Source organism: Sphaeramia orbicularis, chromosome 24 (genome assembly GCF_902148855.1).
Source record: "Sphaeramia orbicularis chromosome 24, fSphaOr1.1, whole genome shotgun sequence".
NCBI lineage: Eukaryota > Metazoa > Chordata > Actinopteri > Kurtiformes > Apogonidae > Sphaeramia > Sphaeramia orbicularis.
In genome coordinates, this window is record NC_043979.1 from 42,260,110 (window position 1) to 42,287,530 (window position 27,421).

The window sequence follows — 27,421 nt, forward strand, 5'->3', positions numbered from 1 at the left end:
GTGATGGATTTTATGACATCATAGAATAAATAAATACATATTCGTGCCATTGAATCAAAAGAAGTGGAAGTAGTGTATTATATCTTACTCCTTAGACCAATCTTTTTTTCTTCTCCTCAGCTTTTTAGAATATACAGTAGCTCAAGAGTATCCATAATTTCTGGAGGTGGAATTGCTATATCCACTTCCTCAGTCTATTCATTTAATCTCCCTTATTTATGATGGATGATGTGCTAGATTGTATCATCATAAATCACCGTGTGTGTGGGTCAGGACCTGGTTGAAGAGTGATACCACTTCCCAAGGCTTGGTACAGTGGAGTTTATGGAACACTTTCAGGTGAGGTAATATCTTGCTGTCTCCTACTGTATGATTTGTGATCTCTATCTCCAGTATCACAACATACCCGGTGGTACTTCTGTGTGTGCATGTGTGTGTGAGGTTTCTGGGATGGGCTTGCATCTCCTTCACTTGACCTCCAACATGCAACGCGCTGGGCCACCAGACGATCTGCCTAAGAAGAAACAACATGCCATTGTCTTATTTATGGTTTGTCTGTGTGTCACATATCTTGGTTGCACAGTCATGACTTTAAGCTTCTTCCAAGGAGGGTAAAATATTTCTCATTCCCTTCTTATCCCCATTTGCTCTCTACTTCCATTTCTGTCGCAAATTGTTATTGTCTTTCAATAGCCAGCCCCCTTCCATTATCCTCACCCCAAAGTTGGACCCAATCCTTTGCCGTCTCTGAAGGCAGGCAGGCAACAACTGGCTCAAGGTGACCAGTTCAGGCTTGAGAGGGAGGTTAGGGCTGCATCTTCCCCCTGAGTGCCTCCCATTTTTTGCCTTTATTGTTGGGGAGCAGCTGTTGTGTACCTGGACCCCATGAGTGGCGCCTGTGCTGGGTATCTTGGCAGCCAAGCTCCCTAGGCTTTGGATACCAGAGTGAATCAATTCTTAAAGATGACTGTCTGCATGCCGTGTCACATGGACAGGCCGAGAGTGAAGGGCTTAGGGGGCTCTGGAGCTGGAATGCTCTTTGATGGAGGGGCTGGAGGAATGAGGAGGAGGGGAGGAAAGGAAAATATGGGGGGAGGAGATGGTCCTATTGTTGTGCCAAGGAATGCCCTTGACGGAGATAGAAGGGTATTGTTTTTGTGCCCATGAACTCTGTCAGCCACGGTTACTTACAGTATATGATGGAGTGCTAACGGTGAGGCGAACATCTTAACATCACCTTCTGTCAGATGCCACGAGATGCATCACAGCGCTGGCATTTCCCCCTTTTTCCTGTTAACTACGTGCTGAAAGTCACTCTAAGACGTGGCATGTGTGAGTAGCTTAGTGTCAACTCTCCATTTGAATGTGTAAAGGTTGGCCAATTATTTTGTGGATGATATAGTTACTCTGTTGTAACACCCTCTGAACCAAACTCAGATGCAGCAGAAACTGACAACAGCTGAGCAGGATGCCGTTGACCTACCTGGATCACAGGCCTAACCTGCCTAATGTCCACTGAGAAACCTGAGAAAGTGAAGATCATATAGGATGACAAAAAAACAGATTGGCATGAAAGCTAAAGCCGACAGCTTCCCTCACTCTCACTCTTTGTCTTTTTCTTTCTTCTTCCACCCCTTCAGAAAACAATACCCTTCAGACCACCCCCTCCCTACCTCTCTACCTTGAAAAAGGCTGGTTTATTAATAGTTCAGAGCAGGGTGCTTGGGGCAAGCTGCACTAGAAGGTTAAGGATGAGGGGAGTAAGCAACCAGCAGTCACAGCAGCAGCAGCAGCAGCAGTAGTAGCAGTAGCTAGCAGCGGTAGTTTGGCTAGTGTTGGTGGTAGCAGTAGCTGCGTCTTTTTTGGAGAAAGAACCTCATGGTCGTCCTGTATCCATTTCATGACAAATGAAATACCACAGGCTCGGGCCAGAAACAATGGCTGTTTTGCTGGCTGGCTGGAGGCAGTGTGGGAGGTGATGGTGGTGGAAGGGGCTGCGGGGGGAGTGGGACTAAGACTGGCTTCCAGCCCCTGCAGCTGTCCCGGTTGTCACTCCTTGTCTTAAGGCTCACTCCCTGGCTCTACACTCAGGCCCATGGATCAAGGGGATGTGTAATGATGCATGTGCGTGTGCGTGCATCCTGAGCCCCGAGAGATACTGTGAGGTAATTCTCGGTACTCAGCAGCGTCTGAAAAACGGCCCCAGACACAAAAGGCGAGCTGAACGGTGTTAAGACCCCTTCGGTATGAAGCAGACCCCAGGCATGAGGTCATCAGCCTTGGTTTAGCAGCCTTTGTCCTACAGTGTGATTGACAGGAGGGGTGGTTATCAAAGACAATTGTGGGATCAGTTACAGCCACGGGTGTCACTCAAGATACTGCAGGTCTCAGATAAAGAATATTGGGGTAAATCACAGAATTAAGAATATGAATATTGCAACATGGTGTGCGTTATATTGACGTCTGAAGCAAATGTTTACTAGATACCAAAACACAGTCAGATCTAATCCTAGTAATGGTTTTACACTTCTACTTTGAGTGTCACCTTAATATGAAATATAACGTCTGTGAATCTTTTAATCTGTGTTGATAACAGGTGATAAACTTTAATGCACTGCTAATATTCCACCAATAAGCCTGTGTATGTGTTGCAAAGGAGGAAAACAAATCTCTTCCTGCCCCCCCCACCTCTCTCTCTTTCTCTCTCTCTCTCTCTCTCTCCCCCTTATGTCTCAGAGATTAGCCTTTGCTCAAACACCTCCTGTTCATCTAAGTAATTAAAACATTAGAATTACGGGATTATAAACTGCTTTTGATTTAATCCAGCACTCGATGCTCCCACCATCTAGCCAAATGGGTCAATAGGAAATATAATGGGCCTCTGTGATTTCTGATTCAGGGATCTAGAAGAGGCAAAGGATGCCAATAATGGCTATTAAAAGAGTTTGTGTGGATGTGTGTTTGTGTGAGAGGGAGAGAGAGGGAAAGATAGAAAGAGAGACAGCGAGCCCAGACCGGCTTTGCCCTGAGTGCCATCTGTCTTGGACCCACTAGACCCAGTTTAGACTGGAAGAAGCCAAAACCAGTTCAGTCTGTGTCTCTGTCCTGAAAGCACTGTTATGTGTTACGCGTACACACACACATACACACTCTTACTTCCCACGACCTGTTAATGTAAGCGAGCAAGTGTATTTTTGGTCAAAACTATTTGCATTATGTGTGATTGTTAATCTTTTCCTCTATAGTGTGTGAGTGTGTGTGAATGTGCATGTACCTCCTAGACGCTGTGAACAGGTGTTTGCCCCTGGGGCCTGTGGTGCACCTTAAAGGCCTTATATCAATAGGTGTCCTGCTGTAATTTACATCATTCATTCAATCATTGTCTACCTCCAACACATGTTCACACTTGTGCTCACACATTTACAAGCCCTCACCTCAGTCGCTTTAAAGGAAGCGTATCACCACTCACTTCAGCTCCTGCACCAAGGTGTGTTCACATGTGTCAGCTTCACTCTGTTTCGTGTCTGTATTGTGGTTCATATGAGTTTCACACACTGGATGTTCATACAGGCTTTTTATGTGAGTATGAGTGAGTGTTCTGTGTGTATGCGTGCATGCTGCATGCTTTCTGACAGTGCGTGTATGTTTTATGTGTGTGTGTGTGTTCATTATGGTTTGTGTTCCTCACAATAAGGGGTCCAAGTTGACACAGTGACAGTTCCTCGCAGAGCGACAGAGGGGCCCTGCCATCCAACAACAGAGGCTTTGTCACTCTGCTCCTCTTGGCTTGTTGTGGACTTCCTTCTCTCTCTCTTTCTCCCTTTTTTAGTGAGCCCATTTTCTTGTCTGAAGTCTTAATTTGGGGCGCTGGCCAGTGGGGAGAGGGAAGAGAAGCGAGGGGACCAGGGGAGGGAAGAAGAGGGGGAGGAGGTGCCGAGTGGCGATGGCTGCAGACGGACGGCCCTTTGTTCCTCCTTTCCCAGGCTCCTCTCTTGAGCCTCCGAGGCTCCAGTTGCGTTGGAGCTTTCCAGAGAGAGAGGGAGAGAGGCTGGGAGGAAAAGGGGGCACAATGATCTGTCCAACTGGAATCCTCCAATTTCACAAAACAAATGAGCGCCCGCACACATAAGAGATGAAGATGAAAAAGGGGGATGGGATAGAAAAGGATGAGAACAAGGATGTAATGAAATGGATAAAAAAGACAAGGAAGAACAAAGAGAATTAAACAAAAGAGTACAAAGGGATTAGGACTTGATGAAGAAGACATCAAAAACGTCTCCTAGCAAGTACGAGCTGCACATACTGACCACTAGGTGTCCTCATCCACTGATGCCAACCTAGAGTTAATCCCACACTTTGCCAGTGGCTTTGGGCATAAGACCAGTGTGTTGCTCTGTATTCACAATAGCTGAAATCCAGTATTTAATTACTAACACATGCACATTGATTCCATCAATCTGGATAATGTCAAAATCTGTTTTATGGTTTTGGTCGAAATGAAGTAAGTTTTTAATTAAAACTTAGATCGTTGCACAATATTATGAGCAATAAAGCAGCAATGCACCTTTTTAAATATAGAGAAAAAAAAAACAAAACAAAACAAAACAATTACCACCCTGTGGGAACAAAAGTTCTCTAAAAGAGATTTCAGTAATATTGTGCTGTTTTAGTTTCAAGCCCACAGTCATTTTGCAGGAGTAGGTGTCAAAATGGTTCAAACGGTGGACAGCTCATTTTGGTCGCTGGTAGGAGGATACTGCAGAGAAGAAATCGAAATGAGGTCCTGAGTCCTTGTGTGTGTTCGTCACAAAGTTTCCCCAGCATGAGGAGTTACATCAGTGGTTGTGTGTGGTGATATTTATCAAATTTTTCTTGTTTTTGGGTTGGTGTGCCTTAAAACCTCCACGTCCACCAAGCTCAAAAACACATGCCTGACTAAATGTGTAATTAAGGCTGAAAAAAAACAAACCCATTCTTAAAAACACACTTCATACCAAATGGAAAATGTTCTTGAACCTGAGTGTGTGATAACAAGTGACCACGAAGGGAGGAGGGGCTCAGAGAGGGACCTTGGGGACCGTGTCAACGTTTTCTGTGCCGGAGCAGGGACAAACATTGGGCAAACATTGGGAAAGGCTGGCAGCCTTTGAGATAGTGGGCCGTTGATCTAAGACTGAGGAGCTAAAGTCCACTATCTCCTGTTTGATACAGGAGCCAAGGTCTTGCTGACATACAGAGCCACAGAACAAACATGGATACCTGAAGACAATGACCTTTAAACTCCCAGTGGGAGAAGTGGAAAAAACAGGAAGTGGTGAAAGTGACTCTAGTGACTTCCTCCCTGCAGGCCAAGAATGATTCAGGTGGAATGATTGTAAGTACATGGGTCATTGTACATGAAAGCGCATGCACACACATGTGCACGGACACATGGTCGGTGTGTAGGAAGCACAGATGTGGTGTGTGTGCATGCAGTGCCTACTTGTGTCCGTGTGTGTGTGATGGAGAAAGGGAGAGAGTGAGTCTTCAGATGTAGCGACAGATGGTATTGATTACAGAGCAGACGGTCGGTGTTGTACAAAGATGCTGTCTCAGCCCAACCTAAGGAGCTGTAGCCTCCGGTTAAGGCAAGCGGAGGGAGGCAGGCGGAGGGACGTGAGGGAAAAGGAACACAAGAGGAAAAAAAAAAAGAATAAAGCAAGCATGCAAGAAAGACACAAAAGAAGCAACTCCAAAAATGAGCATCAAAGCAAAAGAGGTGAAAGCAGTCAGGCAAGAACAAAGAAAGAAAAGGAACAGAGCAATGGGCAGGCGTGGTGGAAAGTACAACAGAGGTCATGATAAGAAAACAGCAAAATGACGCAGAGAGAACACACCAGGCCTTTTGAAATACCCCTGTATTTTCCTTTAAAGACTTACAAAGTTACAGCAAAGAAAACAGCCACAGAAATGTAACATATGTCAGTGTGTTAGTCCTGATCTGGATTATATGTATGTGTATTCAATCAAAACTAATTACGGGAACTCATTTTGTCAACACACTACAATATAAATGGATAGAATTATTCATAAACATCTGCACACATCATCTCTAAGGGCCTTTCCATTGTTTTCCAAGACTTTTATCACTGGATTTATTTTTATTCTTATTCTTTCATACACTTTTTGTTGAATTCAGATTTATTTGGCTGAACGCTGCATTAAATAGTTTCTATATATATTGTGTGTGAGGGTGTCTGTGTGTACCCTCCTTCGGTTTTAGCAGTTTTTGCATTTGTGTTGCACTGCTTCGTTTATCTGCGGAGTCTGTGGAGAAAACTAAAACGGGAGGTTGGGTTCAGTAGCCAAACTCCTCATTAGTTCGCTGAATCACTCACAGAACAGTTCAGCCGTGGTTCACACAAACAGGACTTGTCATTTGTAAGTACTCATAACACAACAGGTAATGTAGAACACATCGAAGCATACCGCAAGTGTCAAAATGTGACTTTTTATTCACACAATCTATAAATTTCACTGATGCATCAATTGATTTTTAATGTGTATGTGTGAGATGATACAAGAAAAGACAGACAAATGACATTTTCTACTGTTTTTCATTTTTATTTCAATTTTTTATTCATGTTGCACAAGCTTGCATATATACTGCACATACATTCAGTTCATAGAGGGTGAAGGCACGAAAGGCAATTTGACTACTGGTTGTTTTTGGCTGGGCCAAAGCAGTACAGGGGAAAAAACCTCAAGAGAAAATACAAAACTGATTAAAACTAGTTTCAGCTTTCTAGCCCACCCTCAGACCACGTCCTGGTACACGACATAACAGCCTTAATTTTTTTTACTGTCCAGTTCCATTTTAGCTGCCAAGATCTCCATTTATCTCAATTGAATTAACACACTGAAATTTGACTTTTAGGTCGATAAGGATTAAAATCTTCAAAGTTGGTTCTACTTAATGAAATGCAGTACAGCCTTTCCTGTTTGAAAAACAAAAGAAAACAACATCAAATAAATTAGGATAAATTAAACCAATAAATTACACAAATCTGCAAGACAAATAGACACCGATAACAGAAAAAGCAGCCATGTCATGTGTTTTATTTTACAACCTGTGTGTAACTATTCAGACTGTATTTTGAATCATGGCTGTTCCAGTTGGAATTACTGCACTAGAATTGAATAATAATGTCATACAAAAAGCATCAACAAAACACTATTACAGAACATATTGCTAAGTTATACAAAGGCAGTATTTATCACTGTAAGTCCACATCATTGATATTTACAAAAGAAGAGCAATATAATAATAATAATATAATAATAAAAAAGAATTACTACTGAAAGCATTGAGAAACAAAACCCCCTTTCAAACAGGTCAGAAACAGATCAGAGAAAATTATCGCAATACACACACACACGCACGCACACACACACACACACACACACACACGTTGCCAACGCTTAATGAGAATCATTTACATGTCAGGATGGTACTCCCAGGGGTGGGGGAGGGGCCACAGTGTGAGAATTGTGTCACTCACTGGTTCACAGGTTCTCATAATCGGTCTTTTCTCTCACACAGACACACACTCATATACATCTACACACACACACACACATCAACACACAATGCAAAGCGTACAGAAATTCCACAAAAGTCCAAACTCTCCCCAACTGTCCAAACCCAGTAAAAAAGGGTATAAATCATTTCTACTGTCCGTATAGTCTCTTTTAAACTGTTACTGTACATCATGTGCCCCCTTCCATGACACTCACTTTTCTAATGACAATGAATCCCTGTCTCCCTCCCGGGTCAAATCTAGAGCTACGTCGGCAGCGTCTGCCCTCGTTTTGGACGAGATCGTGTCCACAGACCGCCAACGGGCCGCTCTGTGACATCATCAATACCCGACCGCTAGCGTAGTGCATCGTTCTGTCAGCAAAAATTAAAGAAACGGATGCTGGTGCAACTTCAAGGGCACTGCCGACGGGAAACAGACCCCCGTTAAAGGCATGGCAAGGAAAAAAGAAAGAAAAACACCTCTCCTCTGTGGATTTTTGGAAAAGTGGTTATATGTTGGAGAGAGTGGGTCATTCCTCTTTCCGTAATTTCTTTTTTTAAACCACTTTTCACCTCTGAGTGATAATATAAAAACTGTACAATTATTCTTTGTTTCATCCTGACAGTATTTACAGTAGCAACAACAATATTTCATACTCTGAAAACACATTCCAAGTTATTTTTCTGATCTCAAGAATACAGCCATTCAGCACAATACAAAAGGTCAAGAAATCAAAGGAAAACTGGTCACAAACCTGCAAAAAACCTACAGCTATTGCTCCTATTCTATCAACAACTCACTTATTCAGAATACAGATTTAAACAAAGCCGTCACTGAAAATACCTTGAGATTTCTTTTATGAAATACTTTCTAACTGTGCCTTCCAAAGAACCTCCACTACTGTATATATTTTTTTCCCATAGATTTACATTTTACAATTCTTAAAAAGCCTATATATGTATTTCAATAATGTTATCCTAAAAATCAAATGACCCCAGAAAATGAAAACTTGACAAAAATATTTTCAACGCGGTATAAGGTCTTGCTAATCCTTTTTTGCACATAAGTCTTCATTATCCTGAATTAATCTTTTTAGGCATAGGAACTCTTTAACTTTAGGGCGGGGTTGCAGGAAGGGGGAGGGCGGGGTAGCGATAATAATCTGTGCATCAGATAAAAGTGTCCTCTCCTTTCTCCTTTGTTTGTGGTGCTTTAGAGCCCTTGGCTGGTGCTTTGAGACTCTGAGACATGCAGGGCCTGGCCCATCCTTCAGTGAGAAATGAGTCCGGCTCGCTCTCTCAGGGCTCCGGATCTTAAGAAGAAAACTGTCCGGGGAGGAGGAGACGGGGGACATAATGAAGGGAGTAGCTCTCTGTCTTTCTCTGCCTCCTTTTGTCAGGCGCTTTGTCTCGCTTATACAAGTCAGCAGGTTAAGCAACCTGCCCCTTTTGATCTTTTGTGATGCACGCACACACAGACACACTATAAACCAATGTCGCCAAGGTGAGATCAACAGCCAGCTCGCACGCACTTCAGAAAGTATTCAAGGCCTCTCATTGCTTCAAACTTACCTCATCAAAGGTGCACCTAACACTAACCGCTTCTCAAAATTCTTTAAAGCCTGAGAGGGCAGATTAAAGTAATAAAACACTAGCTATACACATAGAACTCAAGTGGAACGTCTGGGATTAGAATCTCAGGTAAAAGTAAAAGGAATGGCGTTTAGCAAAGTGAGCGCAGTGGCCTCAACAGAATCACACTTTGGGTCCTAAAAGCTGCGGTGTGGGACGGGGGGGACAGAGCGAAGGGTTTTCAGGTGCGTGTAGCCTCCACTCTGTGCTTTGTCCCCTGCTCTTTGTAGTGCTGAGAGCTTCTCCATCTACCCCTGGGGTGAGTGCTCACCTCCGACCTCGTATTGTTGCATTCAGAGAGGAGCTAGATCACTCAGAGGCAGGTGAACACGGAGGGAAAAGGAGCAGTTCGTGTCTGTCTGAGTGTTTGTGTTTGCAGGGAAATTCACTGAAGCAGAATTAACAAACGCCTGGTTTCAGCATATATTCACCTCTGCTTTTTCTTTTTTTGCACTCCTGAAATCATCATCCTCTCTGTAATGCCTATATTTGTATTGTCTTGCATTTGTGTTCAATTATCTATTGTTTCAGCGACAGTGTACTTTAGATTGCCACAGTATTCTGATATATTCAAGTATCAACTGCTATTGAAATAACTTCATAATCTACTTTACACCTTCTATAGATTAATCACAATGAACGCCTGCTGTATAACAGGTTGGACTTCATTCACGCATGAGCAAAAATAGCGCTATATATATATACTATATATAAAAAAAAAAACATGGATAATTGTTCTCTATTTTTGAACAAATAATCATATAAAGGAGGTTTTGTTGCTGAAACTAACAAATGTCATTTCAGGTGGAGCAGTTTAAGTGTCTAAGCTGTTTTAAATATTAAAAAAGACAACAAGTCATAGCCCATAAGGCCGCACTTCTTCTGCACCCATTTACTTCATGTGTTTCTGCAGTCTGTCTCTTTTTACTGCATCATTATCGGACGCTCTCATTGTAGCTGCTCACTACTGGCAAACAGAGAAGCCCGCTCTAGTGGCTGTCAAGAAAGACCCTAAACCAGAACTCTTTAAAGGCATTTTGCTCCAAACCCAAACCACAAAACAAAAACAAAGTAAAAAAAAAAAAAAAAAAAAGTCAATTATAGTAGACAAAAAACAAACAAAAATGAAAAAAACAAAACAAAAAAAAGAATAGTGAGGAAAACAACAGACGTGGGCAAAATATTTCACAATCTAAACTCTCGTGGAATAATATAATAGTAATAATTTATTTTTTCTGCAATGGCATTGAGGACAAACAAATCTCGAAGTGCCAATCTTCAGCAAGCAGTGATGACAAATAATAATCATAAACAACAACAACAACAACAATAATATAATCAAAATAATGTACACCCAATAAACACAATGCCCTACTTGCAGGGAAAACACACTTCAAAACATGGTAGAGCTCAGTAGCTATTTGAAACCAGTCCAAGTCCCACAGACCAGTACAGACCAGTCACACAAGTCCAGTCAATAACCTCACTAGGTCGTGTTTTTGTGTGCGAGTGTGTGACTGTCCTTTCTGGGACATCTTCAGTAGCACAGTCTATTGGGGCCCACTTTGCAGGGACAGTTCGTTAGGGTGGGACACCCAGTGGATTGGAGGGACACCCCTGGGTGTCATGAGTGAAGTCTTTAGGGAGCCCAGCCTATGTTCCTAGTAGTGTCAATAGTAAATCAGGGACCCCTGGTACACACTGAGGACTTAGTGTTGATCATACAACAAGCCAAATGGATGAGGGTTCACACGGTCCGAAAAACACCCGATAGGATTAAAGTCTCTTCAATTCAGCAGAATCATAGAAAAACAAACAAATAATAACCATAATGATAATTGTCATATAAGAACATCAACACAATAGCTAGGTCATTCAGGAATTGCCACAGAGGCTTCAGATTGGGAATGCTACTTCATAACTTTCATACATTCAAAAATGAAAAAAAATAAAAAACAGGAAATCAAGACTCGGGAAAAGAAAAAAAAAAGAATATATTTTGAAATTCTATTAAATCAGAGAAAATAAAAAAAGAAGCACAAAGCGTGGAGCGAGGAAGAGGAGGAGAAATCAATTTACTCGTGTAGAAGCTCTTGGAGACAGTTGGGGATTTGAAGATCTCGGGCACCTCGCTGTCAAGTTTGCAGATGACCTTGTAGATGGCCTTCTTCCAGGATGGGTCCACGTCTTTGCCCGCCACGATGGCATTGAAAAACTCCATCAGTGTGATCTCAGCCACCTCCAGGAAACGATCAGGGACCTTCACGGAAACGGGAACGAGAAAAAGGTTATTCAACTGAACATATTGGACATATCAGTTTAACAAGCACCACTGACTCTGCTCTTCATTTCTGGATGCACTTTGTGATTGTTTTTCCATCTCATGTAGAAATGCAAGATGGCCTGAATAACTGGTTGTGGATGTAATTTTAGCTTGTTTAATTATTTGCCTTTAATTTTCATTTTGCCAGTTGTTTTTATTTAATTTTATAAATCACATGAATTGCAAAACTTAACATCCACTTCTGCTGTCACTTGACTGTCCAGCCTAATATGATGTATATCAGAGAATTCGCAAGAGGCCAGATTAATTGCAGTGAAATTAATTACAACATTGAGATCCAAATTTAATTTTAATTTGATCAAACTAGAATAATTTAAGTATGACGGATGACTTGAAGAAGCTTTAGCAGCTGTAGCATGTTGCAAAATTCGACATTGTGGCTAAAACTGACCCATAGAATGAAAAGTTGAGGCTTTACAACCTGAAAATCTCTTTTTTTTATCAGGTTTACACATGCATTTAACTTTGACATGGGACATTTTCTACCAGAGATCCTAATGTCTTGTACTAATGATTCAGCCTCAAGAGTGTTCATGTGCACTTAAATGTCACTTTACAGTGTCTTTGCAAAAACGAACAGGACTTTCACTTCCACAAACTTGTCCGCTCAAATAGATCCTCCTACTTTTCTGATCCATGCTCCTTTCTCTATTTCCACACCACTGCTACCTCTGTACTTGTAGAATAGGGTTTGCGTTTTCAGAGCGTGTTCACCCATAAATCTCCTGCCTCTTGAGTATCTACTTCCCCAAAATGCTTATCGAAGTCGTAGCCTGAGAAAGTCCACTTCTTTTGAATTCTCAGGTTTCTCACACCTCCCACTTCCCTCCGAGCAACACGACGAGCGTGACATCTTTATGAGTCTACTGTAAATCTGTGACCAAACAAGAGAGCAGAGCTGAGTGAAGAGCAGTGGAGAGGTGCTGGCGAAAGAGGAAGTACTAAATGCTTTGGGAACGGGGAGACACGCCGCCTCTTTAGTGTCCCTGACAGCACCGCTCACCGACACCATGGAGATGATTAGTCTGGCAAAGATCTGTGACACCTTCCCCCAAGCCAACACTCTGTCACACACACACATACACACATGCTCATGCAGGCGTGAGCATACACACCAGCGCACACACCTCCTTGTGCCAAGGAGATGACACATCCTGTACTGTGACAGAGCTCTACATAATGCTTGCTACACACACACTTGCTACCCTGGTGTATTTGGCTGAGTCTCTCTCCTCCACTCAAAGCTCCAGGGCGACGCAGCCTTCAGGGGTCACCTGCTTGGATAATGCTGACTGTCTCCCTCCCCGCCTCCCTTGATGCTCGCACACACATTCACAAACACACACCAGCGCACACATTCACAGCAGCAGCAGCTTGCCCAAATGCCTGACAGTGCGCACTCCACTCTGCTCCTCTCCTCCAGTGTCCTGCAGATACTCATCAGGAGTGTCAGGACACAGCAAGGTTAGTGGCCACTGGAACACACACACACACACACACACACACACGAACACAGAAGTCAAACACACAGGCATGCCAGTTCACACACACATACACAGTTATACACACATGGGACAGCAACCCGCCCCCCTCGGGGTGATGAATGGAGGCTAAGATGCCCGTGTGTCTGGTGTGTGTGCATATCTCTGTCCACTGCACGAGTGAAAAGGTGAGTCGTGAATAAGGAGCTTGTACGCCCCGCGTGGGTGTGTATCTCGCAGAAAGAGAGAAAACACAAGCTAACCCAATTCCCCAAATATTGAATTCCCCTCTGGTGGGATACAAGTGGATATAATTCATTGTTTGGGCTGCTGTCATCTCTGAAATACTGGCACAATGACCCTGGTGTGAGGGCAACTTTGTGTCTATGTGTGGTATGCGTGTTTGGGCATGCGCAAGCTTTTCCCAAAAGACCTCGTCAACGGGCCGGTGCAGCACAGCGCCCTAGCCGTTAGACGCAGGGAGTGCCGCATTACTAAGAATATTCCTGCATGGAATTTCTCCTGACGTTTTGACTATAAAAGGACAGCAAAACGCTGACTGCAAGGAGAAAGCAATGTCAAGGAGAAAAGGGTATTGGTATTTCAGATCCTCTTGACTGAGAGAGCGAGAGAGTGAGAATGGGAGGGAGGGAGAGAGAGATGGCGGGAGAAGGAGGGGCTGAGAAGGGTCTAAGGAGAGAGAGCAAAGCGACATAACAGAGGGAGTTATTCCTGTCCCACAAGCCTTTGTTTTGTGAGTATGTGTGCAAGTATGAGTGAGCTACCTCCTGACCAGCAGTGAGCCTTAACTGTTTGCAACCCCTCCCCTGTCCAACTCTATCCCCGTGCCCCCCCTTCATCTCTCTCTCTAGGGTCAGCTGTTGGGTCTTTGTTCCAGAGGCATTGTGGGGGATTATCCAGTGTGGCTGTTCATTCGCTCGGCTGTCCGGTAAATGGGGCCAATCGCGTGGCTCACAATCCTTCATACATATTTCATAGGGCTTTTTAACAACTTCTCAGCAGAGCCCAAAATTAAAGGACAGATGTACAAAGAGGGGAGGTGAGAGGGAGGGAGGTAGAGGCTAAAGGGCTGAGAGCAAGGGATGGAGAGCTGTGTGTGAGGAATGACGCCTGGAAAAGGCAAACTAGGTGACTGAGAGCATGTCCTCAACTGGCTGCATGAAACTTTTATCCCTTCAGTCTCTGCTTTGCATTACAACGGTAATTTTCATACCTGAAAACAGTATTTCCAAACTCATCAGCAGAGTGAAAAAATCTGAAAATGCCAACTTTTTTTTTTTTTTTTTGCATTTTAGTAATGAGGAAAAGCTTGATGTAAGCCTGATCATTCATGTTCAGGAAACTTATGATTGTAATTTTTGTCATATTTAACTTTCCTTGTCCAGATATTAAGTTATGTACATGGCCCAACATGGTCATTATCCTACAAGTTTGACAGACTCCATCTTATCTTTACAATTTATTTGCCAGAATTTGTCATATTTATATAAAATTCAACTGATCAAATAACTTATAACATTTTAACACAGGCATAAAGACTACTTAAAAAGTCATAACCCCCCTTAAAAGTAATTATTCTCCTAAAAGAGCTTGTAACAGTGAGAATGAGTGTGTGGCGGTATTCCAAAAAACAAAAGCTTTCATGAAAAGAGATATTATTGTTACTGTACCTCTGTGTAACACAATATGAAAAGAGGAAGACAGTGAGGGAGAAAGAGAGGAAAGAATCAGCAAAGGGGATTGGCCAAAAAAATGGTAGAGGAGGCATAAAGCTGGTACCTAGTAGATACACGAGCCCCTAATCTTTGCATCAGGCTGTTTGTTGGGTAAATATTAATTAAGAAGAAAGAAAATAAAGTAAAAAAAGGAGGAACGAGCAACTTCGCTGACAGGAGACAGCGATGAGGCAGTTAATCACTCTCATTCACAGACTCCCCTCTCTCCCCTTTTCTCTCCACCTCTCTCCAACTCCCTCTCTCGTGACAGGTTGCTTTGAGACAGAAGGATAAGCTCTTTTTCAGAGAGAGGGAATCGGATTTCCTGCTTTTTGATGAGATAATAAATATGACGGAGGACAATAGGTGCCTGTGGACGGCTTGCTGGGAGCTATTCACTCCAGCAGCAGCCCCCTGTCTTAAGACTGCTTAGACAAACGTTTAAAAAGGTAGCCAGAGGCCCAAGCCCTCAAATACAAGCTACTGTTACACACACTGCGCTCGTGTGTGTACATATGTGTGTGTCTTTGCATGTGTTTCAGTAAAGCCTGAGAAATCTCTTGTCTCTCTGTGACTCAGGGTTGGCTGTTTGTTTGGCCAACGTGTTTCTCCCTTTGCTTTTGGGAACTGTCAGGAGATGTATTTGCACCTTCTATTTGCACAGCGTTGGCCAAACAGACGAGACCCTGGAAGATAAGGCTGTGTTGTGCTTGTGTGTGTGTTGGTGAGCTGCAGCCTTGAAGGATGAAATGCCGGGACACAACATAAGCTCCCACTTGCCAGCCAGGTAATTCCTAACCCCAGCGCCTGGGAATACCAACACTTCCCATGTTTTTCACTGTGTGTCAAAGACAGATAATTATTGATGTTCTAACGCACCGATTGATGTTTAAAGTTTTGAAATGACCTGGAGTATTTTACATATGTTCTCACTTCTGGTAACTGTTAAATTTCGCATGAAAAACTCAAGCTGCACAGGCCTTTGACATTTTACTGAGTCAAGCCAGAGCTTCCCAAACCTTGAATGCGCGCACACACATAGGCCCAGAGCCTCACGTATCTGCTTCGATCAATAATCTACAAAGGCCTTGATAAGCCCTTGGCTCACACTGTCACTTTAGGCAAACACAACCCATTGTCCCCTTTCTTCCTACCCCTCACCACGCTCGTCCCCGGCCCCCTCTGATAAGACAGTGCCACGACTGAAGAGTCCAAACGAGCTCTAGAGGAAACGTTGGTCCAATATATGCCTTAAACAAATCCTATTAAATTACCTAAATATCTTCACCCCCCCCCCCTTTTATTTGCTGCTACTAGATTAAATTCTCCATCTTTTGATTTTAAAAAGCACCTCCTTGCTTTACAGAGGACTGGGACGGGAAACGGGCCTCAAAGCTGAGCAAACACCAGCCTCAGTCCCTCCATAGATAGCCTTGAACACATGAAGCCTTGGGGGTTGTGGCACATATAAGTGTGTGTGTCTTGCTGTCTGGTGTGTGTATGTATGCGTGAAAGCTATAGCGTCACATGGGCTCTTCTCAAGGTGCACCTCTGCTGGGGAGTCAAGGACAGGACAGGGTCAAAGACATTGATGAAGTCGCTCTACTGTCCCTCTTCCTCGCTCCTCCCTCCACTGTTTCTTGCTACAGGCTGAACACACACACGCAGGCCAAGCATTCATATCATATCAGGGCCTCTTCTTGTTCTTCTACTCTCTCTGTTCTCTCTTTTCTCCTGTAGTGTATGAAATGGGGTTGGTTGGGGAGGTGAAGGATTTATAACAAGGCAAGGAACAGGCCAATCTGAATACAGACGAACTTAAAACAGCAGGGGAACCCTAAAAATTGCAGTTCAGCCTTTATTCCAAGGCTTATAAATCATCGTCTGGGCCTGTATGGCGGACGCAGACTGAGAGAAAGCGGAGAAAGAGTGGGGGTAGGGGTAGTGGGGGGGTCACGGAGTGCTGTAATGGGGCCTCTGGAGGTCAGGAAGTCAGCATGGCTCAGAGGGACTGAGAAAGCAGGAGGCAGAAGGGAAAGAAAGAAGCAAGGGAGTCTGGAAGATAGGAATAGGACATCTGGAGAGGAGGAGATCAGAGGGAGGTAGGGAGAGAGGAAGAATAGAAGGGTAAGAGGAAGGAGGGTGTGGGTGGGCGGGCGAACAATAAAGGAGAGGGAGCAAGGAGCAGCAATGAAGGAGGGAGGATGGAAGATGGATGGGGAGAAGGAGATATGAAGGAAGGGCAAGTGAGAAAACAAGATGGCAGGAGAAGAAAGAGGAATAATATACTGCAGATTGGACATAAAGAGGGAGAGTTTGGCATCATGGTCAACAGGGGAAATGTGAAATGTATGTGTGTGTGCGTGGCTGAATGGAGGGGGTTGCTTGACACATCTGCAGCTCTGATGCACGCCCTGGTCATTTTGGCATGAGTCCCTTTGCCACGCTTCATTAGTCTCTCTCACATACACACACACACGGAGGGAGACCAAAATGGTCCAGAAATAATGACATAATCAGCAGCTGTGCCACAGAGCAGGCTGCCCCTCACAAGGTGACCAGGGACAGAAGGAGGAGGGAAGACGGAGGGAGGAGTGGGGAGAAGAAAAAGAGGAGTTGGGGTGGGTGATGGTGAGGGTGGAAAAATGAAGGGGGGGGGGTTGTATGGACGTCGTGACAGGATGTGTTTGTGTGTGTGAGCAGGTGAGAGCGGTTCATGTAGTTCTTTATACTTAAGTGATTCCTCGCTACCCCTGTTACCCTGGGCTCTGGTCATTTAATCAACACACAGAATAAAGTGGCTTACTCGCACATACACACACCACGCACTGAAGAAAAGACCTGTCAGGATATGTCAAACAGGGGCCCTCGATAGCCCGCGGCTATTCACTAGAAGCAGATGATCCCGCTTTCTAGTCCTTTCTTTCCCTAACTCGTGTCTCTAAGACAATTAAAAAGCCATAGAATTACTGACAAATGAAGGTGTGAGGAAAGATTAGTGAAGATTAGTTGGCCAGAATAATCTTTAATGTGCAGATACATTTGTGTTGCTGGTGGATACCAGTAAACCAGCTGGATACAGTGAACGCTTTCTGTTTGAAGGGTCAGTTCATCCATATTGTTTACATTTTTACCACAGCAGGATGAGTCAATTCATATAGATTAGACTTCATAATAATTAACATAAAGTATGAGTTTGGGAGTATTAATTGGTTTAAAGTTGCTGATGTAAAAACTAGTGACCGTTCTGTTGGATTTCACGGCAGAAAAGTAATGCTGACACTCTTGAATAGACACTTCAATAACACCTGTTTTGTTGAAAACCTGTGTGTATCGGTTGTATTCTGTCATTGAGCTCGTCGGTCTGTATATATAGCCATCTTCAGGTCATGTTAAACACCGGCACAGCATCATTTATTTTCTGTGGGTCATTAACTATAAGGCGTTTCTCTACCAGATTTACACAAAACGCAGAAGCTGTTGTTTCTACTGGGATAAACAGGTACTATCAGTAAATGTATGCATGTGTTTACAAGACAGCAAGTACTGTGTTGTGATTTGTTTCTCTATATGACCCCATGCTGTACAGCTGTAATGTGCATGTATGATAAATGCATATGTATAGTAGTTTGGTGTACTGAGACCTTCTCGCAATTGAAGCACAGAAGACCAGAGGGATTTTAGGAGAAAGTGTAGATAAGAGGGGGAAAAAAGAGGTGTACGTTGTTGTTGACCTAAACCCACTGGCAAATTGTATTGTTGTATTTTTGGCAGCTCTGATCCTAAATCTATACAGCCAGCTTTTCATCTCCCTCTCGCTCTTCTACCTCTTTTTGTTTCCAATCGCTCTTCAAAGGGAACCCTAGAGCCTTTCAGTGAAAGTACTACACCTGAGTGAGACTGTGTGTATGCGTGTCTATGGGTTTATGGGTGTTTATCCATGTTTAAGTGTGCGTATATATACACGTCTTTGCCTGTGCGTTCAGTACTACGGCGGTGACCTTTTCACCTCAAGGTCGAACCCTGGTCACAGATGCACACCAGCACAAACTCCACACTCATGCAATACAATAAGCATCATTGCCCTGTGTGGAAAGAAAACCAAAAAAAGAACACGAATGAAGGAGTGCAAGATAAGGGAGGGGAAAAATCAGGAGGTGGAGGAGGAGAAAACAGACATTAGCCTCTCTGGGTAGAGAACAAATGGAGCCCCGAGAGGGACATGAAGAGGAGGAACGAGGGAGAGGGGGGGAAGGAGAGGTGAAGCACACAATGCTATGGGGCACGGCGGTTGGACAGACAGCATCTGCTCTCAGCTCTCTGTGGCTCTGGTAATGGATGAGGAGTTTGGGAGACACCGAGAGAACAGGAAGGAGGGAGAAGCGATAGCAGGAAAGAAAAAAGGAGGAAGAGCGGGTAGTGGAGGGAAACGGCGAAGGACACATGACCGAAGAGCAGAGAGAGGAAATAAAAGAGGAAAGATGACTTGAGGGGGAAAAGTCAAACTTGTCAGTGTTCTGTCATTACGGGCTTACGTTTGGTGTAAAAAGAAGAAATAAAAACACATTGTATGCAGGTGCATCTGCGGCCGTGAAGGCAAGTTATCGATTCAAATAGAGGGATGACAGACGGATGGACAGACAAAAGAAGACGAGGGACAAAAGCAGTGAGACATGTTTCCAATGGGAGAAAGAGCAGCTGATAAGAGAGGACACATGATACCAGTATGTGTGTGCGTGTAAGGAGGCTTCTCACCACATTTACCGGTACCTCCCTCGCACATAGAGATCATAGGGACTTCCTCTTTTAATGCCAAGCTGTGTGTATGTATGAGTCTACATTTGAGGAGTGGGAGGAGTGGTCACTGACAGAGGAAACTTGGCTTAGTCTGTCTTATGGAAATCTGAGAGTTTCCCAGAGCCATCATAAAACTGCCTCTTTACCAAACTCCACCTCTCTCTCTCTCCCCTTCTGTCGCTAAACTATTACCAGGTCACACACATTCCTGTCTTATGAAAGATGATGTGTGTTTGTCATTGGGGCTTCAAAGACAGAGGGACTGCAGAGTAAAAAGAAAAGGACACTAAGCGAGATTTTTCACTTGAGTCCTCACATGAAAGCGCTACTTTGCTCAAAGTCAAGGCTTTGGGAGGCCGGGCGTGTTTCCGAAGACTTTGATGGCGATGGACAGAGTGAATGAGAAGCGGAGAAAAAAGACGAGAAGAAGAGAGGGGATCGGGAGGGGGGCTGAGAAAAGAGGAAAGTAAAGCCGGGGTCTAGGTAATTAACGGCAAGCTCTTTAATTACCGCTGGTGTTCATTGTGCCAGAAGGAATGTGACAATTATGCCATTAAAACTTCCTAATGGGGGGAAAAAGTGAGGGAGAGGAGGGGGATAAACGGAAGACATGCAAAAGAGGAGGGATGAAAGAATGAAAGGAGAGAGGCAACAGAAGGAAGAGCGAACGACGAGAGGGAATGAGGGAGGAGGGATATGAAAGGAAAAGGGGAAACAATCGCGACAAAAGAGGAGCTGGGAGGGAGATGGGGAGCGTATTAGGCCAGCACAGTGACAGAGCAGATTAGCATCAAACAAGAAAGGCCACAGACGTGTGTGTGTCTATATATGTGTGTGTGTGTGTGTGTGTGTGTGTGTGTGCATGTGTGTGATCACAGAAACAGAGGACATATTCATTCCAAAGACGCCACCAAGGTGGATGGAACTTTGATGATGCAGAATCTGGCGAAGGGAAAACTTAGTGTGTGTGTGTGTGTGTGTGTGTGTGTGTGTGCGCGCGCCTGCTGAATCTGCGTAGGCTCCTGTTTCAAGTGGTGGTGCAGGCAGGTAGGGGAGGAAGAGGAGGAGGAAGAGGAGGAGGAGGAGGTGGAGGAGAAAGGGGAGAGATCCACAGAAAAGGGCCTTGGGGGCATCCTGATACACATCCAGTACATTTCCATCTCCACATTACCTCTATGACTCACACACACACACACACACACACACACACACACACACACACACACACACAAGATGGAAAACATAACAAATGTGTCCGTGCACATATATAATACACACAAACACGCAATTCCCACACAAACATCAAACGGCAAAAAACACACAACCCACGCACCCACACTCGCAAACACACGGTCACATACGCACAAATAACACACCCACACACACACACACCACACACACACACACACACACACACACACACAAACACTTACATGCAGAATCTTCGTGCTCACCAAGGCGGTTGGTTTCGTCAGGGGGGTTAGAATTTGCATGGCTGGGCAAATTTTCCTTGTGCTAAACTCTAATCAGCTCCTGTATCTCTCAGACACCTGCCCAGCAAAAAAAACCTTAATATGCAAAACACCTTCCCTGCCTCCTCCGCCCTCATCCCCCACCCCCCCCCACTGTAGCTCCTCGGCCAACAGAAGACTTATTCACCTGCCCTCTCTCACTCTTTTCCTCTCTGTCTGTCTTCTTGCAAATTTTCACATTTATGTATGCAAATAGGCTGTTCCCCTTAAGCCTGTTTCAACAGTAGCTTCCTGGTGCCAGGAGAAGAATGATAGTCTTGTCTGAGGTGTGATGGGAAATTTATGTTTCGGAAAGAAGGTTTTGTTAAGGGGGAACGATGGCCTGTTGCGTTTCAGCAGTTATGACACAGTTCTTATGTTCTGCAACCAGTGCTAGTTTTGTCTTGTTTGTTGTCGTTTTGAGTACGTCCACACCTGTTTCTTTGAGGGATAAATCAAGTGTCTGTAAATTGTCGTGAGATTATATATATATATATATAGATATATATATATATATATATATATGTATATGTGTGTGTGTGTATTTATATATATATATATATATATATATATATATATATAAAATATAAAAATGGACTTACATTTGTTGCAATGCCTAACTAGTAGCTGCACCCATTCGTTTTGAAGGTGCAAAATTAATGTAATTTGTCTGTGATAACGTTTCTCCAAATGCAATGAATAAGATGGTACAATTTGTGAATTAAGGTTTTTTTGATGATTTCCCATCAGCGACTTCATTTCCTATCGTGGGTGTCGGGTGATTTCCCATAAGCATAATTTGATATGAAAACAGTAACAGTCTTCTGAAGGAAAAAAAAAGCCCTGATTCCAGGATAATGAAAAATGAAACCTAAATGATAGGGCAAACTTTTAGGAAGTCTTTTAACAAAAAGAGTTATCATGTTTTACAGTTTGTTTGTCATGTAAAAGTTAAATGAGAGTCAAGTTTCATGCATCAGCGCAGGGCTGTGGGTCATAGGTCGCTAAACAAATATCCCCTGCACTGATCCCAAGTAGCTGAACAGTAACCATGTCATTTTTCTTTCTGCTTTGCCCTGATAGACTTTGGGCTTGTTGAGACCTCATATATACAAGTGCTCCTGCCTGCCAGAGTCTTTCAAAGCCTCCCTTAAGAGAGCTGAAGATGGATGTGGGGAAGTGTGTGTGTATGTGTGTGTTTGGGTGCACACAGAAGAGCCCCAGTGGACAAATAACGGACAGAGAGAGATAGACGGAAACACAGAGAAAGGGAGTGAAGCACTTTAAATGTGAGCGCTGCAAAACTCCCACTGCTCGCAAGGGCACTTCTCTCCCACATGTCATCTCTCTTTCCCCCCCTCTCTCCTTCTACTCTTCTTTCTCCCCTTTCCATTCCCCACAATTCCCTCTCTCCCTCCCTCCCGTCATCGCTTTCTCCTCTCTCCTTTGTCTCCGAGCTCTCACCCTCTATCCCCTATCTATCCATCTCCCTCTTCCCCCTCTCCCCCTCATTCTCTCCCCTTCCTCTCACTAAAACAGTAGGACGCTTAACCTTGATAACAGTGAGATTTTTTCCCCCCTCAAAGTGACACACACACACACACACCCTCACACACACACTGGAGAAGTGCTTTGCCAGCATGCCAGGCCGGTCCAAGGGACGGCTGTACCCTTCGAGGTGAACAGGACACTGGGAAATGCAGCAACAACAAAACACTCCCACACATACACCAACACACACTCTCTCACATAGACTCTGTCTTTCTTACAAATACACACATAGACGCACACACACAAACCCAGATCAGTCTTGGTCCCTCTAAACACAAGCTTTTTAAAGGTCTATTGTCAGCTGACATTGAGAGAGAGCACTGGAGACCTGAAATGTTACACACACACACACACACACACACTACACACACACCACACACACACAACACATGGGAAGGTGGCAAAAGGAGAAGTGTGAAAAATGAAACGCATTAAAGGTGAAGCTGCATGCCGAGAATTTATGATTACAATTACGGGAAGACAGTTACACACGTATCTGACTGGTGACGAGAGGAAAATGAGGACAGGGAAGTAAAATGTGGTTTAACTTTCTGAAACACACCTTTGCACAGTCACACACATACACGCTTCTAACCACTGAGGGGAATTGAACAGTGAGGAAGAGGCAAAACAAGCAAAGTGTCAGTCAGGTTTCTTCCTCATTGGATGGGAGTTCCTTACATCTGTTTATTACTGAAGGCAGCGGTGCACATTTTAGAAAAAAAATAGTTCCCATCTAATGCTGAAGGATTATGTTTAGAGTTAAGAAATTCTCCCATGGAGCGTTTACCTTCGCTCATTATGTTGAAAGGGTTGATTTTACAAGGACGAGGTAATATATGTTATTGTACAGTGTAGTGATTGTGGCAGGATGTATAAGAGATTGGAACTCTGGAACAGTCCCAGTGAGGCGTGTCAGAGAGGACACAGTGAGATGGTGTCACACTAACCATCTGCACCGCAAGGTATCAGGTGAAATCAACGTTTTTTGATAGGAACTGCATTATTTCTCAGCTCTACCTCTTACAATTTGGCATGTCCCTAAACCTCCCTTTCATTTGATCAAACAGCTTTCACAGCAGATATACACGATTTCAGAAAGGTGTCCTGTGTTTACCTCAAAGTCATTGGCCTTGTTGTAGTGCATGTTGAGGGCCCGGAAGAGCTCGCAGTCAACGGCTGAGCCTCAACTCCTCAGCTCCGGTGGAGCCGCGTTGATGGACTGGCGGGCGAACTTCTCCATCTGGATGTAGTAGAACTCCCTAAAGTTGCTGAACCACTTGATCAGCTGGGAGGTTATGCAGCGGTTAAACTGAAACGGAAGAGCAAAGCGTTGTGAAAGGTGTCAGTATTATTGTTCAGTGGGGTTAAAATCCAGGTGGAATAAGTGGTATTTCTAAATGGAAAAAAAGTCATGCAAGTAAAAAAAAAGGGGGGAAGACTGTTGTGGAAAGTTTAATAAGCTGCTGGATTTGAGAATAAGGGGAAGAAAAGGTGGAAGAGAACATGTCGTTTCACATCAGGGATCCATGCGTGAGGGGATGACTTAAAAGAACAACAGAAGAGAGATAAAAGATACGAGCAGGAGAGAACACAGGTCGTGGTGTGAGGGAAGATAATAGAGACATTAAGTAAGACAGCTAGCAAGGAGGAGGGAGAGAAAAGAGACAGCGGGAGAGTGTGTGTGGTTCATCTTCCCCACTGGGAGCAGACCTCCCCCCTATCATAACCCTGAGAGTGGAGGGAGACGTCGGAGGGGTGGGGAGGGTGAGACCGCAAACACATAATTGACCAGAAAAACGATTAAGTCATCATCTGAAGCGCCCTGGCCAGCAGGGGGGCTCAAACATGTACTTAACCCCATTCACCAATTACACTCTGATTCTCCTCCCCTCTCTGCACCTCCCAGGCAGGAAGAAAGAAGAAGGAAAAAGAGCAAAAAAGAAAGAAAAAGAGACAGAGACGGAGATGATAAGCGCTGCGGAGAAGGATGTAGCTATCTGATCTGTGCCGCTCGACTGGATTCAATAGGGCGAGGTAAACCTATTAAGAGCCTCGGCCAGTCCCGGCTCTTTTTCCGCCTGGTCTCAGCAGTGAAAACAAACTGTCTAAACATCCAAACCACTAGATAAGGCCCTCAGGGGCTCATGGTGACTGCCTGGCCCAGTCACCCTAAAACGTCCTACTTAAATCCTTTACACTCACCTAAAAAACACCCAAATAAGATCTTTATTTCACTCCAAAATCATCAATCTTTCTTTCATAATCTGCATCTGAGAACTTGATATCCCTCAACCCTCATGCACATCCTTCATCCACACAAACAGCACACACACACACATACACACACATACAGGCGTTCACTCCTCCCTCCCCTCTGCTCTTTTTGTGGTGTTGGAAGAATGGAGGGACAAAACGCTACTAAACGCTGAGCGGGACTGCTCGCTGGGGAGGCAGAGCGGTTTTGACATGGAGATTAGGCTCTGGCTATTGTTCGACACACACAAACATACACGCACACTCTTCACAATCTGGGATGGCAGTCAAGCAAACACCACACACAGGCCCATCTTCGCAGGCTTGCGTGTGGTAAGAGAATAGAAAAGACGACCAGAAAAGTTGGCCAGATAGTTGGATCAAGGTGGGACGGGGCTAGAGAAGAGGGCAGTGGCTTTCTGGAATGATCAGTGGATGACATAATGGTGAAGTGGAAAAGAATAAGTCCGCCTGACATTGTTTGGCAGGGGTTTGGGAGGGTGTGTGTAGGGGTAGAGGAGGGGTAGCATGGTGCCTGTCCTAAAGTGCAGGGTGAGCATAAATGGGGAAATGAGGAAGGGAGGGGGGGAGGCGGGGAGAAGAGGAGGACGGGCGCAGGTCAGCGCCATCGGACAATGCCGTTTTGATGTGGAGGGGGGGCGAGGGTCGGAACGTGAGCAGTCAGCAAGCCAGGGTCGTGACATCGGAGTGTCAAACAAACAAACTACTGACACTTACAAATACATCAGCTGCACCAGGCTATTCTTAAGCACACACAATGTATCAGACGGTGGAGTGTGACAGAGCACAAACACACTTTTTTTTTTTTTTACTTAACTTGGCCTTCTGTGGTCAGGGAAGTTTAAACATTTGTTGTTTGTGGATCGTAAAATTGTCTTGGGAACCTGAGACATTAGAGAATTGGGGTTGATGTCTGCAAGCCTGTGTGTGCATCTGTGTGAGCTACATACTGAGATTAAAGTCAGTGAAAGAGTTGCCATCGCTCACGCAGGAGACCCTTTAGTGTCACTGCAGCCGAGTGACGGATAGATTTGTCACTTTGGACAAGGATTGCTTTATATACTGACAGCGCTGGAGAAGATGTGCCACAGCCACTGCAACTGAATAGAACAGTGTTATTCATAGCAGAGTACACACAGAAGAGGGGATATTTACGTACGTGCAGGTAAATTACATTATACCCACGTAGTTGCTCTAGGGAGTCAATTTTGGCAAGTCCCCCCTGCAGCTTCCAGCAGTCTTGGTTCATTAAGTTGCCGGTGGGGTACAGAGACCCCCTGATAGCTGCTAAGGACAAGAGTGTTCAGTGTAAAAGGAGGGAATCGGTTCAAAGGAGCACATCACTGCAGCTCCTTAATCAGAGCTGGCAGGGGTCAGCCAGCAGAGACATGAGATGCAGCGAGGAAAATGTGTGTCTGTGTGTGTGTGTGTGTTCGCTCGGTCACCACACTGCGTTTGAGCATCTAAGTGTGCAGAAGAGTGTGTATGTGTGCACGGCCGGCTGAGAGGCAGATGAGAGAGAGACAGGGAGAGCGTGTTTCTCACACTCACACTCAAGAGCCTGTGAAAGGTCAGCGCTTAGTGCTAACAGCACAAGATAGAAAGTGGCACACATACACATGCACACACACCCACGTCCTGCTGTTGGACTGATGCATACTAAGTCCAGAATAGAAAAACACTTAAGTATCCTTGGTTTAAAACATATTAGACAGCTGCCAAAGTATTCTGTCACTTTAACTGTCCAAGTTTTTTAATCTATTAATATGGACATGAAAAGTAAATATTTAATAGTTTTGTCTTATGCTTGCTTTGGGTAAAAATGTTGCTGAAAAGCCAGAGTGTGTCCCTCGCCAACACTTTCCCCGACAGAGTGGTCAACAATGGAGCAGAAAACACACAGATGACCTCAGAGTGCTAAGCTACATCCAGAACAACCGGAGAGAGGAGCAGAAAGACAGAGAAGCCTGTACGGGCCTCCCCCCTCCCTCTCTCTTTCTCCCCCTCTCTCTCGTAAGCCCCTTCACAGTCATCAGGGCTTTCCAACGTTTCCTGTTTTCGCAGGGGTGAATTGTGGGAGATAATCTCCGGCTGCCTATTGGCTGACTGCACACAAAAAGCGGCCCTGGAAAGCGGGCTTTTGTTACTGCGGCGACTCAAATCCAGCGGCTGGCTTTTCTTTCTCCCCGGCCCCGCCGAGGCACACATACCATGCCACACCATCAGCGAAAAAAAGAAAAGAGAAGGAATGACATATAGCAAAGGGGAAACCCTCCTGACCTCTGCTACTCCATAGCACATGACTGGTCCAAACACTGAGAGAGCGACAGATAGACAAAGAAAGCAGGGGGTGTGTGTCAGGTTGTGTTAGCATGAAAATCGAAGGAAATCTCTATCATATCATGCTCCAAACTGCCATTAAATACTAAAGAAAACCCTCACACATTACAAAGGTATCAACATTAGCTGACTTGAATTAATTGACTGAATAACTTTATCTAATCTATTCTTTAATCTGCTCTAATTATGCA

General features: G+C 44.4%; 1 pseudogene; it reads right to left on the reverse strand.

The window, feature by feature from the left end:
• Positions 1-6,582: 6,582 nt before the first annotated feature.
• LOC115415461 (prospero homeobox protein 1-like) overlaps positions 6,583-27,421 on the reverse strand; it is a 31,118-nt pseudogene continuing 10,279 nt past the window's right edge.